Below are 13,926 nucleotides of genomic sequence, written 5' to 3' on the forward strand. Positions count from 1 at the left end.
GAAAATGTGGAAGCAGCTTTGGAACTGAATAATTGTTAGAGCCTGGAAGAATTTGGAGCAGCAGGCTAGAAAAAGTCTAAATTGGCATGAACAGAGCATTAAGTTTCTCTTGAGGGCTCCTAAGGGGAGAGCTACAGAGGAAGTCTAAATCTTCTTAGAGATTACTGAAGTGGTCATGACCAGAATGCTGATAGAAATATGGACAGCAAAGGCCATTCTGATGGGGTCACAGAATGATTTGAGAAACAAAATATTGGAAATTGAAGAAAAAACCTTCCTTGTTATAAAGTAGCAAAGACCTTGGCTGAATTGTGTCTGTGTCCTAGGACTTCATGAAATGCAGAACTTAAGAGCAATGAACTAGGATATCTAATGGAAGAAATATCTAAGCAGCAATGTATTCAGGCTGCTGCATGGCTACTTTTAGCCACACACAGCGAGATGCGAAAGCCAAAGAATGACTTAAAGATGAAATTTATACTTAAAAAGATAAGCCAAACAGAAAGATAAGGAAAATTCACAGGCTGGCCATGTAAAGACTGAAAAAGCATACTCTGGAATATGAAGAATAGGCCGGGTGCAGTGGCCCACGCCTGTTATCCCAGCACTTTGGGAGGCTAATGCAGGTGGATTTCTTGAGCTTGGGAGTATGAGACCAGCATGGGCAACACAGCAAAACCCTGTCTCTACAAAAAATTCACCAGGCATGGTGGCATGCACCTGTGGTCCCAGCTACTCGGGAGGCTGAGGTGGGAGGATTGCTTGAGCCTAAGAGGCAGAGGTTGCAGTGAGCCAAGATTGCACCACTGCACTTCAGCCTGGGTGACAGAGCAAGACCCTGTCTAAAAAAAATAGTGCTAAGAATATAATACTAAGATTGTGACCAAGCAATCATTTGCTAAAGAGATTAGTATTGATAGAACAGAGCCAGGTGCTATTCATGAAAACAATGGGAGAAAAAGACCCTGAAAGAATTTTAAAGATTTTTGAGGCTGCCCCTCCAATCACAGGCCCAGAGCTATAGGAGGACAGAATGATTTCAGGGGACAGGTCCTGGGTGTCTTCCATGGGCTCACTGCCCAGAGCCTCCTCAGGACTCTGCTCCCTGCATTCTGGTGCAGCACTCTTCAGCTGCTGCACTCATGGCTCAGTGGGTCCAGGTATGGCTTGACTTGCTGCTCCAAAAAGTCTAAGTCATAAGCCTTGGCAGCATCTACATGGTGTTAATTCTACAGATACACAGAATGCAAGAGCTGTGGAGGAATGGCTTCCTCCACCTAGATTTCAAAGGATGCCACAAAATGCCTGAAAGTCCAGGGAGAAACCTACTACAAAGGTAGAGCCACCATAGAGAACTTCCCCACTAAGGCAATGCTTAGTGGAGTTGCAGGGGTAGGGCTGCCCTTAAGACTTCAGCACTATAGAGGTCCAAACATGCAATGCCAGCCTGGGAGAACTGCAGACATGAAACTTCTACCAATGAGAGCTGCTGGATAGACTGAGCCCTGAAAAGCCACAGGGGCTGTATTGCCTGAGGCCTTCGGGGCCCAACTCCCACCTCAGTGCATCCAGGAAGTGATACATGGAGTCAAAGCAGGTTTAAGACTTAATGTTTCCCTGTTGGGTTTTGGACTTACTTAGGGCTTGTTACTTCTTTCTTTTTGCCTATTTCTCCCTTTTGGAATCAAAATGTCTATCCTATACCTGTCCCACATTGTATTCTGGAAGTAGATAACTTGTTTTGATTTCACAGGTTCATAGCTGGAAGGAATTTGCCTCAGAATGAATCATGCCTTGAGTCTCACCCATATCTGATTCAGATAAGACTTTGGACTTTTGATTTTTTGTGTCAGGTTTGAATCATGCCTTGATTCTCACCCATATCTGATTCAGATAAGACTTTGGACTTTTGATTTTTTGTGTCAGGTTTGAATCAGCCTAGTTGTGCTAAATCCAAGAATGGGGAAAGGTTTCAAAGTGGCTCAGTGGCCAATTAAATGCTTTCAAATTTAAGGTTTATTGTGAGGCTTTCACACACCAATAATCATGCAAATATATTTAACACATAAAGGCAGTAATAAGAAAGAAGGAGAACAAACCATGGCGAGTAATTCAGGAGACCAGCACACTGACAGACAAACTGGGCAGCTCTTGATTTCCTTCAAAATGCTGACCAGTGAGGGAAGTCACTGCTCTTCTAAGGCAGTTTCCAGCAGCCATTACCAAGAGGCCTTGGAGTTCTCATTGGCAGAGTTTCTTTAGGCATCTTAGTCATGGTCAGTTTCTTTTTTTTTTATGGCCCTCCACAGGAGTATCCATGGTCACTATCTCAGCCTCACTTTCCTGTCAGGTCTGGAGTGTGCCTGGCCACAGTAGGTGTTATCACCTCAGTCCATTATATATATGTTTATCACTTTGATGTGTCAGCAACTTCACTGTGGGCTGAGTCACTGTTTGTAAGTGACTCTATTTTGAGACATTTAGGATAACAAAACATTATTATATATCAGGACATTTGAGTTGATGCTGAAAAAGTTAAGACTTTTGGGACTATTGGGATAAAGTGAATGTATTTTACCTGTGAGAAGAATATGAATTTGGAGGGCCAGGAGAGAATACTATGGTTTCATTGTGTCCCCCATAAGTTCATGTACTGGAAACTTAATTGCCACTGTAACAACATTAAGAGATGGGGTCTTTAAAAGGTAATGGATTAATGCTGTTATCACAGGAGTGGTTTAGTTATCATAGGAACAGGCTCCTGGTTAAAAAAATTAGTTTATCCCCCATCTTTTCTCTCTGTCTTTCCTGTGTGCTTCCTCATCATGTGATATCTTCCACCATGAGATGACCCTCACCAGATGCCAACACCATGCTCTTGGACTTGCCAGCCTCCAGAACCGTGAGTGAAATAGATCTCTTTTCTTTGTAAATTACCTAGTCTATAGTATTCTATTATAGCAACAAACAATGGATAAAGACAGAAGCAAAGCTGGTACAATATTACAAAAATCAATCAATGTAATTTACCATATTAAAAGATTAAAGAAGAAACCTTGTATGAACATATTGATCAATGCAGGAAAAAGTGTTTGAAAAAATTAATACCAATTCACTACAAAAATTCTCAGAAAAATATAGAGAGGAACTTTCTCAACTTGATATAGAACATCTACATAAATCCTAAAGTTAACATCATACTTCATGATGAAAGACTGGATAGTTTCCCCTTAAGATCAAGAACAAGGCAAGGATGTCCATTTCACCACTCTTAACTCAACATAATGTTAGAAGATCTAGCCAGTCCGATAAAGAAAGTAAAGAACATAAAAGGCATGCAGATGGAGAATAAATAAAACTACCCAAATTTGAAGATGCCTATAGAGAACATCCAAAGAAATCTACAAAAACCTCCAAAACTAGTAAATGAATTCAGCAAGGTTGGAGGACAGAAGATAATGATACAAAAATTAATTGTATTTCTATATAATAGTAATGAAATGTGGACACTGAAGTTCAAAATATAGTACCATTTAAATTCCTTTTAAAATCCAATACTTAAGTGTGAATCTAATAAAACTCATGTGGAACTTATACACTGAAAACTACACAATGCTAATGAAAAGAAATAAAAAATAATCTAAATAAATAGAGATACATAACATGTTCTGGATTGGGAATTCAGCACAGTAAGGATGCAAATTCTCCCCAAGCTGATAAACAGATTTAATGTAATTTCTATCAAAATCCCAGCAAGACTTTTATAGATATAGAAAATATTATTCTATCTGGTCCTTTACAGAAAAAGTTTGTGCATCATTCCTCTGCTGCAAGACAAGTAGGAGTCTAGTTGCTGCTCAGAAGTTTCTTTTTCTGTTGCTAGGCCCTTCTTTCACACAAACCCCAATCCAATATTTTCTATGTCCAGTAACATAAGATCTCTTCCTTCAGTCACAGAGAAAATTGAGGTCATCAAATAAGAATGTTTCAACTACATTTCCAATGTTTCATCCCTGCTTTTATGTATTTGCTCTTGTACATACTTCATTCTTTCTGGAATGTAAGTTCCATCCAGGCAGGGATTTTTGTCCTGGTTTTTCAAACTGCTACATCTTCAGTACCTAGAACAGTATCTGGCAGGGTACAGAGGCTCCATAAATCTTTGTTAAATGAAATTATCTTCAATTTCCATAGAAAAGGTGCCATTTCTTCTATCTCAAGGCTAATCCTTCCACCTATTCTCTGGATCTCTTCTATTTCCACCTTTCCAGGGACCTCAGCTCTTCAACAGATCCTTCTCATTCTTACATCTTCAACTTCATCCTCTCTCTTTAGCATACCAGTATGCTCATGTCTCTCCCAGTGTATATGTACAGATAAATAGCCAGCTGCCACCCAACTGCTCACCTCACATTCACAACCAAATTTCTTGAAAGACTTGTCTATACTCAGTCTCCACTTCTTCTTCTCCATTAAATCCTCAGCCCACTATAGTTTGGCTTTAGCCCCCACTACACCACTGAAATGGCTTCATTTCAAGCTAGCAATCTCTCCATGGTACAAATTCCTATAGAAAGTTCACAATCTTGATCTAAGTCTGTAGCATTCAACACAGTTAACCATTCCCTGCCTGAAAATTTTCTTCTCCTCTTGCTTCCTGGACACCATACTCTGGTTTTCTTTCCATCTCCCTCTCCTTTTTCTTCTCTCTCTCCCTTCTCTCATTCTTCTCCCTCCCCAACCTGCAGTGGAGTATCTGCTTGTTTTTTGTGTTACTCCTCTGGACCTTTGTCCTTGTCCTTTTTCTGTACTCTATATATTCCCCCTGCATAAAAGCTACATCTACTCTATATGCATACGTATGTCTCAAGTATGGAAAACTGGCTGCTTGAAGATTCATACAGCCTGCAGCTGGGTTTTGTTTGGCTGGCTTACCAGATTTTTTTTATTTTCCCCGGTGCAACCTCCAACATTTATTTCTAACTTGAATGTCTTTGGGGAGGGCTTGTGCTCATCTCTTCTTTTTGTCTTAGGCCCATATCAGCCCCAAACAGAATTATTCACTTATGTCACCTATCTGGATACTGTAGACATTCAGATTTTTAACTCCTAATGCTGATGACTTTCAAGACTATATCAGTAGCACAAACTACATTCCTGCACCCCAAATAATATATCCAATCTTCATTTGGGTATCTGACAGGCACCTCACACTCAACATAGGTAAAACTGAGCTCAGGACTTCCCCATCAAGTCTTATCCTCCTGTGTTTCCCCTCTCAATGAATGGCACTTCCTGACACCAAAGTTCAATCCTGAGATTCACACTCACTCTCCATTACCCACCTCATCACTTACATGCAATTGATTAGCAAATCATGTAAATTCTACCCCCTAAATATCTCTCAAATGTATGCCTCCTTCTTCTTCCCTGTTACTATATTTTTAACTCAAAGTCTTGTCATTTCCAACTGAATCATTGCAATAGCCTCTATAGGGTATTTCACTATCAGATCCCTTTTTGACCCCTTTAGCATTGACTCTCTACAACTCAGTTCACACCCTAGGTTCAAGCCCAGCAAGACCAGGAACTCTCTGATTCTCTACACCTCAGTGATTTGACAGGTTCCCTCTGCTTGAAACACCTTCCTACCATCTTCATTCCAGAAAAGCCTATGCTGTCCTTTATATTTCAACTCAGACATTTCCATCTCTAGAAGGCGTGCTTTTCCTGACACCTCACATCCTGTAAGAGAGGGGCCCTCACACCTCTCAACCAGCTCCTGCACTAAACCCATTTCCCTATGGGCAGGAAAGATATTCACAACTGTATTCTACATGCTGGGTACACAATAGTCCATCAATAATTTTTTAAATGAATGATTCTCTGAGTAAAGTCTGTCTTCATTGGAGTGGTGACCAATCGTCTTTGCAATCCAGCTGCAACTTCCACTGTCATCTGAAATGGTGTGGATCTGTGTCCTTATCCAAAACATATGTCGAAATGTGATCCCCAATGCTGGAGGTGGGGTCTAGTGAGGGGTGATGGAATCATGGGGGCAGTTTCTACCCGTTTCACACTATCTCCCTAGTGCTGTTCTCATGATAGAGTTCTCATGAGATCTGGTTGTTTAAAAATGTGTGATATCTCCCCCTTCTTGCTCTCTTCCTCTTGCTCTTGCCACGTAAGAAGTGCCTGCTTCCCCCTTCACCTTCTGCCATTATTGTAAGTTTCCTGATCTTTCCCCAGAAGTCAAGCAAATGCTGCCATGCTTCCTGCACAGCCTGCAGAATGTGAGCCAATTAAACCTCTTTTCTTTATAAATTACCCCATCTCAGGTATTTTCATGGCAATGCAGGAATTAAATAATACATCATCCATATCTCTCACTAGACCCCTACATGAATCTAATGCTCCAAACAATATCAAGAATATCATATTATAGCTTTTGACTGAAAAGGAAGTCTGTAAACCTTAACAATTGTATTCACAAATTTAAATAAATTGCCACAGTGACTGTTGAATAAGGGAACAAACTACTTCATTCCCTGAAGACCCTGTGCTGGTTTCCCACCTATATAATTGATCATGGGCTCCTCAATACCTCCTCCTATAATAAATCTATCCCTTATCCACCAAATTAAATACTATTTTCTTGAAATCTTACCTGCTCTACTTAGCCAAAAATAGAAATGATTGCTCCTTCCTCTGAGCTCCTCCACCTTGGATTCTCTGATAACTATCTAATTTTGCCTTATATTGTATTTTTTGTATGCATAGCTTCTATCCCCTTCCTGACTGTAATCACCTTCAGAGCAGAGAACATGTCGTTTTTGACCCTTTGATGCCCCGTAGCATCTGGAACTTAGCAAGTACACAATGCATATTTTAAGTGACTATTAGATAAGATCAGATTAGGAGTATTTCAACCAATTAAAATGCATTTAGTATTTGATTATTATCCCTAAAGCCAACTGCTTTGTGAATTTAAATAAATAAAGCTCATCCACAGTAATAATTAATTACCAATTATCATGTTAGTGTTTCCTGTTTACAAATATTAACCTAGGGAAACAGGGGTTTTCTAAGTTACTGAGAGGAGTAGACACTTTGGTTTCCATTCTAAAACCAAAGCTACAGATTCCATTTCCATGTGGTCTGCTTGGACGGTGAAGTGATTGCTTCAGGTTTCAGCTGAAACTATATTGGCAACTCAGGGGTATATTTTAAAAACCCTCAGTAGGTCCCATGGAGACTTCCTGAGATAAAGAGCTGTAATTTAATTTGCTATTGCATAACCCAGTCACGAAAGGCACAAAGGAGCCCACGTTTTCATTCCCTTCATAGTAGACATTTAATTATATGATAATTACGTACAGCTTGCTACTCGGCTTCTACTTTTATGAAATGTAAATTACACTTCACTCAAAAGTGCAAGGTGAGCATTTAAAATACTTCACTAAATGAGTTTAAAGAATTTTCTGATATTTTTTCCCAGGCTAAGAATTAGGAAGGCAATATACCTTTAAAGGATACTTTGATTTAGATACCAGGAAATTTGAGTTCTTAATGAATATCTGAAAGAGAGAAAAGCTTCCAAGAAAAAAATGAATAGTGTGTTCTAAGCAAGCTCAATGGCTTCAGTAAAGCCAAAGCCTCATCTTTCAGAATAAGTCTACCACTTTTTCAACTGTGTAGATTCATTAATGGAGATTTACTGGTAAGGCTAAGGAAAAAAGAAAGTGATGACAATGATAAAGGTGATGCTATTTGAATGACTACATTTGGAAATGAATGCTAAATGTATTTTATTTGTCTTTTATTGCACCACTTTCTCCTAACATTAAAATTGACTCCTAACGGAGGTCAAGTGTTTGGGAAAATCATTATTATTTCCACTGCTGCATTACGCATTGAAGTAGAAAACATAGTCTGGGGAACCCAAAGCTGCAGATGACTTAAAGGAATCCTGAAGCATTCTCCTTAAACCTTGCATTTTGCATTCAGGGGCTTTGCCATCATTCTTGCCAACTCAAACTATACGAGTAATCAGGATTACTCTCCATGGTATTTGCCTCTGGTGGTTCATTCAATGTCTTCACCAAAAAATTCCAAAGAAACTAGGAAATGAAGAAGATCCAGAAAGGGAGGTAACTTACATTTTCATATGGGAAACAAAGATATAAAACTTTAAGCAAATTACTTTTCATGACTTGATCAGGAAATCATGAGGAATTCCGGGTCAACTACCACTGATAATCATAAAAGACCTTATACTTGTCAAGGATTTTATTATTTTCAAAAAATTTTCAAACATAAATTCACAGCATGTTAGAACTAGAAGGAACATTAAAATTCATCCAGTGTCACTCTCTCTTTTAATGCATTTATTCTATCTATTGTTATAAACTTTTATTGAAATATAACATACAAAAAATGTAAATCTTAATTATACAGATTAATTTTTATAAAGTAAGCACACTCATGTAACCATCACCTAGATCAAGACTCAGAGCATTATCAGCATCCCAAAAGTCTCTCTCATGTTTCTCTTGGTCTTCTATCATTATTCTAATTTCTATCACCATAGATTAATTTTGCCTGTGCTTGAACTTGATATAAATGTATTCTCTTTTATCTCTGGCTTCTTATTCAATCTTACATGTGTGAGATTTATCCACTGTGCTTGGTGTTGTAGTATTTTTTTCTTATTAATTGCTGTGTGATATTCCGTTGTATGAATATGCCACAATTTATCCATTCTAATGTTGATTAACATTTAGATTATTTTTAGTTTGGTGCCATTACAAATAATGCTGCTGTGAACATTTTGCACATGTCTTTTGGTGCAAATGTGTGCATTTCTGTTGGGTATATGCATAGTAATGGATTTATTAGGTCATTGGGTACACACATGTTCAACTTTAATTGATACTGCCAGTTTTCCAAAGTAGTTGTACCAGTTTACACTGCAGTCAACAGCATATGAGAGTTCCACTCACTCCACTCCTTGGCAATACTTGCTGTTGTTTGTCTTTTTAATGATAACTATTCTGATAAACATGTAGTGGTCACTCATTGTGGTTTTAATTTGCATTTCCCCAATGACTAATGATGCTTGCTAAACATGTCAGTATACTATTTGATGAAATACCTGATCAAGTCCTTAATTTTTAATTAGGTTATCTGTCATTTTTTATTTATCCGTGGGAGTTATTTATATATTCTGGACACAAGTCCTTTGCAAGTTATGTATATTATAAATATTTTCTCCCACTCTAATTTGCCTTTTCATTATCTTAATGATGTTTTAGATGAATATAATTACTGTATTTCAATAAAGACCAAGAGAGAGGGCTCAAATTACCAACATGAGGAATGAAATATCAGGAATGAAAAAGGAGGCATCACTACAGATTTTATGTGTTAAAAAGATAAGAGGAAGACAGTACAAACAACTTTATGCCAACTCTTTTGCTATGATAGTGCATGTACTATTTTCATTGTACAAGCTATCAACACCATATAAATTTAAAGAATGAAAAATTAGAAAATCATTTCTCTGTTGTTACTTCTAAAATATGGAAAGATATCACTTCATTTATTCAACATTTGTTTACAACATCTAAATGTCAGATATTTTATGAGGGGATAGGGACACAACAATGAACAAAAAAGAACAGTCCCTTTTCTCATGGAGCTTACAAACCCATGGGAAAAAAACAAACCTTAACAATCACCCTGATAACTCATTACCATTATGGCAAGTGCTACATAGAATAGCTACAGGGTGCTATACATGTGTATAAAAGGGACTATTTAGAGTAGAGGAGCATCAAAAACTAATCTGAAAGAACTACATATAAGCTGAGACTTGAAGGATAGTTATAAGTTTGCTAGGTGTAGAGGGTGGAGGAGAAGGGAGGATGAGAAAGGGAAAATTCAGAAAGAATGAGCACCCCTCCCCATAACACACACATACACTTGCATACATGCACACAGCCTACCTGGTGCAATATGACCCAAAGATTCGACTGCTCCAGATCAAAGTTAAGAGGATGCAGAGTTCTAAAGCCAAGGCAAGAGGAAACAAAGAGCTAAATTACTGTTCTACAATGGAAGTGGCTCTGAGGTTTGGAAAACAGAGATATAGAAGTACCTATAGAGCTTCAAGACAGTATTCTCAAAACAGACAGGGTTACTGGAGTTTTACAGATTCTACAAGTAGAGTATATAGACACCCTGTTCTTTGACAGTGCCCAGGGAGGTGACAGGACATCGGAGAAAAATGGCAATGTGATATCCAAGAAAGACTAGACCCAAACCAGTTCAGGACTCCCAGCCTGGACAGAATCCCCTGTGCCTCAGCTTGGTCCAGAAGCAGCAGAGCTGCTAGCCTTGAAGAGACCATACAGGCTTGGACAATGAGTATGTCAGTGATGGCCAGTGTGAAAAACTGAAGACCTGAGGATTCCCTGTGATGGTCCAAATGCTTAGTACTTAACATGGACATGGAGGCCTCCACAATGACTGAGATTAAATGTTCTATCAAATCTGGGGGGAGGGTATGGTCTCTGAGCAGATTGATATTTAGAGAATAAAAGAAATATTTATTTCACTCTATATTTTGGGGTAAAATGCATGCCCACTACAATATTTAATATTGGGAGAAAGTAGTGGTATCTACTCTGGGAGAAAGTAGAGAGAGTCTCAAAGCAGTTTGGGCTGAGCTATAGGTATCTTTGATAGGACTACCTTGGTCATGAGTGGGGATGGAGCAGTTAAAAGTACAGGGCCAGGGCAGACAAATGCTCACTGAATGAAAGAATGAATGCTCCTCGCCCTTTCAGGAACCCATTCCAATCTTCAGAAAGTCAGTATTTCTATCAGACCTCCTCTCCCACAAGAGGGACCCATAGAAAGTTTGGCTGCCTTACCTTAATCTATTGCTTCCCAGCAACAGAAGTAAGCTGCCCAAGTGGCCGCCAAGGTTGTAGGGGTAAAAATGTGCTTCATGCTTAACTAGGAAAGAAGCAATTCCTTGAGTTATGTGTCATTAGTGAATCCTAATGTCATTAGGTATAAGAATCAGAATTTGCATAGAAATCATTGCAGGGAATTGTTCCTTCCCCATACCAGTATTGATTTCTCAGCACCATTAGCTGCTTAATGCTACTGCTTTTAATTGATTACTCCAGGGGAGTCCCTCAATAGCAAGCTTCTTCAATTGAGATGCAAGGACATTCGCTGAATGTGATTCAACAACCCCAGTTGACTCTGGAGACCTCTGCCTGTCTACAGCATAATCATGGCAGCCTCACACAGTTTAATAAATAACATGGTCCTTCCGAATACAATACTCAGGCTATAACCTAGTTAAAAATATGAACTTGTCTGGTTCTGTTTACCTGCTAAAAATCAATGATCAAGTCATACATTTGTAAATACATGTACAGTTGGGAGTCTGGGAGTTATTTTTAAACTTCTTGTTTCAATCTCTGAATATGTATGAAGACTCTGAAATGCCTGAGTAAACTCTCCTGCCTTAGTAAGTAGTTGAGTAGCTATAGCTAGACTCTACTTTGCCTAACTAGGTATATCATAGTATATGGAACACCACTGTCACTACCAAGGACTAGAAAAGTTGAGAAGTGCTGGGTTAAAAGCATATTGAGGCGAAGACAGCTCAGGGAGCACTTCAATAATTTACCCAATTCCCCAGCAGGAGCTTCTATTTTTGTTTTTGAGACAGGGCCTTGCTCTGTTGCCCAGGCTGGAGTGCAGTGGTAGTGGTAGTGGTGTGATCTCAGCTCATTGCTCCTCAACCTTCCAGGCTCAGGAGATCCTCTCCCACCTCAGACTCCCAAGTAGCTGGGACTACAAGTGTGTGCCACCACACCCAGCTAATTTTGTTTATTTTTTGTAGAGACAAGGTCTCACTGTGCTGCCAAGGCTGGTCTCAAACTCTTATGCTCAAGCGATCTTCTTGCCTTGGCCTCTCAAAGTGGTGGGATTACAGGCGTAAGCCACCACACCTGATAAGCTTTTTGTTTTCTGATTCACTTTTCTCCTCAATGTTGTCCTCAGGAAAAAGGATCTTGTTCATCAATTCAATCCAATTGACCAAATATAGTGTGCCTTGATAGAATTGATAGAAATGTGGGCCGGGTGCAGTGGCTCATGCCTGTAATCCCAGCATTTTGGGAGGCTGAGGCAGGTGGATCACGAGATCAGGAGTTTGAAACCAGCCTGACCAACATAGTGAAACCCCGTCTTTGTTAGAAATATAAAAATTAGCCAGGCATGGTGGCGTACGCCTGTAATCCCAGCTACTCAGAGGGCTGAGGCAGGAGAATCGCTTGAAACTGGGAGGCACAGGTTGCAGTGAGCCGAGATCGCGCCATTGCACTCCAGCCTGGGTGACAGAGTGAGACTCCATCTCAAAAAAAAAAAAAAAAAAAAGAGAGAGAAGAGAAGAAAAAAAAAGAAATGTCAACTCACAAAATCAGATGCACAAGAATGTTTTTCTAATATCTCGGTCTATTTTGAGCACCTATTCCTCCAAGTAGTATAAACCTTAACTCCAGTCAATTCAAGCACTCCCCACAATCTCTGGGATTGTGGCTAAGACAAGCAGAAAGTGTTTGATCTTCAGTTGCCTGCTGTTGTTCACCCTGGAATCCACTGAGAGGTGTATTGTCATGTGTGGCCTTGGTTATCTCTCTGCATGTGTTCTAGGGATATTCAAATTCCACCCAGGCATCAGTTACAGAAGCACTCAGATCACTGCTGTGCCTCCTTAGCCTTGAGATTAAGATCTCTCAGGTCTCGAGATGTCCTTGTGGGTATTTAGAAAACACTCAGTTCTTCCAATACCTCCCCAGAGTCTAGGGAATTGTGAGGTGGTCTCAAGCCCTGTCTCCTGACATAGAATACATGCAGTCAACACTACTGCTCTGGTGTCAGGCTAGGTTCAGGGAAACTGTTGAAAAACCTCTATATGGGGAGAGGCAAGGAACAGTCTCATCTGCTCTCAGATTTCTCTACTCCCATGCCCCATTGAGGGTTGTATTATTCATATTTCTTCAATTTGGGTCTTGGTCCACAACATCATGTTACAGCACCTCTGTTAAGGGACTCACTAAGGACTCACTCTTTTGTTCTAATTCTCACTTTTCTCATATCTGATAGGATCTTCATCTAGTTTGGGGAAGAGGAAAACAGGCTTTAACTTATCCTGTATCCTTTCAAATCTAGTGTGTATGTCATGAAGTGCATTGTCTGGGTTCTTTAGGACTCGGGCCTTTGAAGCTCAAAAGCTCTAGTTCCTGAAATTCTAAATAGGCTTTTAAAACTCAAAGGCTACAAATTTACTTTTTTTTGTCTTCTGCTCTTCTACTATAACAGCCTTTCTCTTAGGTGATGAATGTGTTTGCTGAATATGGAAAGGACTAGGTATAAGCACACACACAGACACACAAACACACACAGGATAATTTATTAAAACATTATCCCAACATCTTACTATATATTAAGGCCATGGTAGAAACTAGAAGAGGAAAAAGAAAAGACACAGTCCATGTGCTAAAGAGAATATAGTTTCATTATGGAGACTATGATTTATATATCTGAGACACTCAAAAAATGCATCATCATATATAATCCAAGGATAGCTTAAGTGATACACTAAATGCTGCAAAGAAGCCAAATAAGAGGGCTATCAATATGAACCATAGGGGTCAGAGACAATCTTTTCACAGAAAAGACTGACCTGAAAGGAGGAGTGGGAAAGGAGAAGGTAATAAATAATTTCATTTTGAAAACTTTTCTCCAGGCAAGTGTCATGTCCCTTATATTAGGCTTTCAATGGTATTTTCACTGTCCCTCTGTGGTTTTGATGAAAAAAAAAAACCCTACTCGTGTCTT

The 13,926-nt window shown here is 39.3% G+C and overlaps 1 long non-coding RNA gene across 3 annotated transcripts in view; it reads left to right on the top strand.

Moving 5' to 3' along the window:
- Nucleotides 1-13,926, top strand: part of LOC129395348 (uncharacterized) — a 270,621-nt gene that overhangs the window by 217,430 nt on the left and 39,265 nt on the right. For 2 of the 3 annotated variants that reach the window (XR_010111185.1, XR_010111186.1), the window contains exon 3: nucleotides 2,848-2,902. This is a non-coding gene — a long non-coding RNA (uncharacterized LOC129395348). Of the gene's footprint in view, nucleotides 1-2,778; nucleotides 2,903-13,926 lie in introns of all 3 variants that reach the window. The other variant, XR_010111187.1, reaches the window with a different exon arrangement.

Source organism: Pan paniscus, chromosome X (assembly GCF_029289425.2).
Source record: "Pan paniscus chromosome X, NHGRI_mPanPan1-v2.0_pri, whole genome shotgun sequence".
NCBI classification, from domain to species: Eukaryota; Metazoa; Chordata; class Mammalia; order Primates; family Hominidae; genus Pan; species Pan paniscus.